This window comes from Engraulis encrasicolus, chromosome 4 (genome assembly GCF_034702125.1).
Source record: "Engraulis encrasicolus isolate BLACKSEA-1 chromosome 4, IST_EnEncr_1.0, whole genome shotgun sequence".
Taxonomy (NCBI): domain Eukaryota; kingdom Metazoa; phylum Chordata; class Actinopteri; order Clupeiformes; family Engraulidae; genus Engraulis; species Engraulis encrasicolus.
The window spans coordinates 27,848,251-27,851,376 of NC_085860.1; the positions used below are offsets into that span (position 1 = coordinate 27,848,251).

General features: G+C 40.4%; 1 long non-coding RNA gene across 1 annotated transcript; it reads right to left on the bottom strand.

Annotated features, from left to right (window-relative positions):
• Positions 1 to 1,003: 1,003 nt before the first annotated feature.
• On the bottom strand, positions 1,004 to 2,604 carry LOC134447571 (uncharacterized). Its single transcript, XR_010034613.1, has 3 exons — positions 2,413 to 2,604; positions 1,971 to 2,045; positions 1,004 to 1,514 (listed from the first exon to the last, which is right to left on the bottom strand). It is a non-coding gene; the product is annotated as an uncharacterized LOC134447571 (long non-coding RNA).
• Positions 2,605 to 3,126: the final 522 nt, after the last annotated feature.

The window sequence follows — 3,126 nt, forward strand, 5'->3', positions numbered from 1 at the left end:
AGAAACTCCGGTAGCACTTTCTATGAAGCCCATATCTATAGCGCATTATGAGCGCATTTATAACAAATTATAATGCACATTATAATTACTTACAACGCATTACGACTACACCGATGATGTTTCATGATGCTTTATGTTAACAGTAATGAATAATCATGTATCTATCTTATAATTCTTTACAAATTAAAGGGTATTATGAGTGCTCATGACTGGATATAAACTACAGGCTGCCTGATGGGGCTTACAGTAAATTATGATGCATTATAGATGTGCATTACACAGTGCATTATAGATACATCCATATGAACTTCACTGTACTTAGAGCACACATTGACAACTTATGATCTCACATGGAACATTATAGCATCTTATGAGCCCTTATGACAGTTTATCATCCAGGTCTGTGCATAGAAGGGTATAGGTACTCATAGTGTGCTTTAAGCCCAATCAGGCAGTCTGTAGTTTATAGCCAGTCATGAGCACTCATGACACCCTTGGATTTATAAAGCATTATAAGCTAGATTCATAGTTATTCATAACTGTTAATATAAAGCATCATGAAGCATTATGAGTGTAGTCATAATACGTTGTAAGTAATTATAATGTGCTTTATAATTTGTTATAAATGCGCTTATAATGTTGGCTTTAAGTAAAGTGTTACCGGAAACTCCTTATGAACTGTCTTGTCCTTATCAATCATCTATCGGTTTGAGTCTTGCATGGTTTATTAACACCCAGATTGTACTGCCTGGCTTTTGTCAGTGCCTTCTCTGCCTTCCTGTTACTTCGGCGTGCATACACGTGTGCATTGTAGCATTCTGTCTCATTGTCTCAGTGAGGATTTTAATGTCTTATTGAACAGCCACGTTGCCATTGTAAAATGTATACTCTTTAAGCATTGGTTCATTAAGTTGATTCATAAAATAACTCAAAAGCATACAAAACAACATACAAAAACATAGTGTTTCTTTAAATGACAGACCACACCTGCACACAGTTTCAGTTACAAGATTTTGCTCTTTTTATTGAGTTTTATGTTTTATATTGCAGTACAGCACTTTGGGTTTAAAGGTTCCTGGTACAGTCCAACCCCTAGACCTACCCAACCTAGCAAACAGACAACCAGAAGCCACCAGAAGGGAAGGGGAAAACACAGTAAATTTTTAAGTGTTAATTCAACTCTTAGGCAGAAGGAACACTATGAGCATTAAAATCAACTATCTAAGTGCAAAATTTACTGAAAATTTTACTCTGTATGGGAAGTGGCTTTCTTTGTTTGTTTAGTTGCTTCTTTATGTCTGATGCGCGGTTGGCAGGTCGAGGAGACGACCCGGCCGCTGTCACTGAGACCCATCCCTCCCAACCAGGAGCCGACGATGGGAGTCTCGACCAATCAGAATCCCTTGACAGGGAGCTTCGACCAATCAGAATCCCTCGCTGACATCACAGATCGGAGCAGACGAGGTCCCAGTTCCCTCTCCTAGTCATTGAGGGAACTCCACTACGTCCACATCCTGTTGAGCACAGGAGGCCTTCAGTTACTTACTCTTCAGACACCCCAGACCAATAGACACACTGGGCAACTTATTACAGCAGGCTTCATATTACTCTGTAACTCTGTTGCTAATATGGCAACAAATATTGGTGTTGTGTAAAGAGCCATCACTGGGGTTCTGAATATGCCCAGACTGCCGTAACAGAAAGCCAGGCTTTTTGCAGTCAAATGCTCTACCACTGAGCTACAACCCTAATCTGACTTTATCGTTGTGCAGTCAACAGCATTTGGTTTGCTGACCCCTGAGTTTTATTAATTTATGAAAGGCTTATGTTATAGAAATGGCATGAGAGACTATGGTTACAAATTACAGTGTATTGATTTAATATTTCTCAGGTTGACCCCTGAGTTTTACTTATTTATGAAAGGCTTAAGTTAATGGCATTATGAGAGACTAATGGTTGGATGCACTCACAGAAGGAGAAAGAGAGAGAGCAAGCAGAAAGAGGGGGGATCCATGGTGTCTCCAACATTGAGACAGCTCAGGGTCCTGTGGGATTAAATGCAGTTTAGGTGTGGCTCTCACATGCTCAAACACATGACTTAACTCATCAAATACGTATATTCCCTAATACTGGCTGTGTGTGTCGATACCCAACTTAGAAAACTAATTGGGTTTGTTTTTGTCTCATTATTTTTTTCTCATTATTTTTTCAATTATGGTTGAGTTTTTCTATTGTTTTAGATATAAGTTTGAATTCTACGGATAAATCATGAATTTACTTTTTATATATAGCCTCATTCTTCGAAATGTGCAAAAATAGCCAGATCCATTTGAAATAACAGCAGATAAAAGACAGGATAGGCCTCTACAAATATAAAAGTGTGACGTGGGAAAATCAAAGTAGGATACTCACCCTGAATGCTTCCAGCAGACGTGCGGAGAAAGGACCGGGCAAAGGCGACAACTTCTTTTTATGTCCATTGATGGCTCCTCCTCCTCATAAGTTGTTTTCGTTTGTGGAAACCAGAAGGTAGGGCTTATTCCATTCTGGCAGGAGGACCTGTTAGGTCTGATTCCCCTGCACATTCCAGTCTGATGCTAGTGCAGTGCTATCACTCCATCTAATCAAATGAGTTATCTCCGACCGACAGAACACTCATAGAGGAGTAACTGCATTTACTTTTTATCATTTATTTATCTGTTTATTTACATTGGAATATTTACAGTGTAGCACAGAAGTGAGTACACTCCTCACATTTGTAAGACCATCATCAGACCACAGGACATGGTTCCAACTCTCTCTCTCTCTCTCTCTCTCTCTCTCTCTCTCTCTCTCTCTCACACACACACACACACACACACACACACACACACACACACACACACACACACACACAGATGGCATTGTGTGACAGGCTTCTCACAGCAACAAGCCTGATACTTTGGTGTAGCAGTCAGAGCCCACTGTAACAGAGCGTCCGAGTGACGTGTATATGTGTGTGTGTGTGTGTGTCTGAGTGTGTGTGTGTGTGTGTGTGTGTGTGTGTGTGTGTGTGTGTGTGTGTGTGTGTGTGTGTGTGTGTGTGTGTGTGTGTGTGTGTGTGTGTGTGTGTGTGTGTGTGTGTGT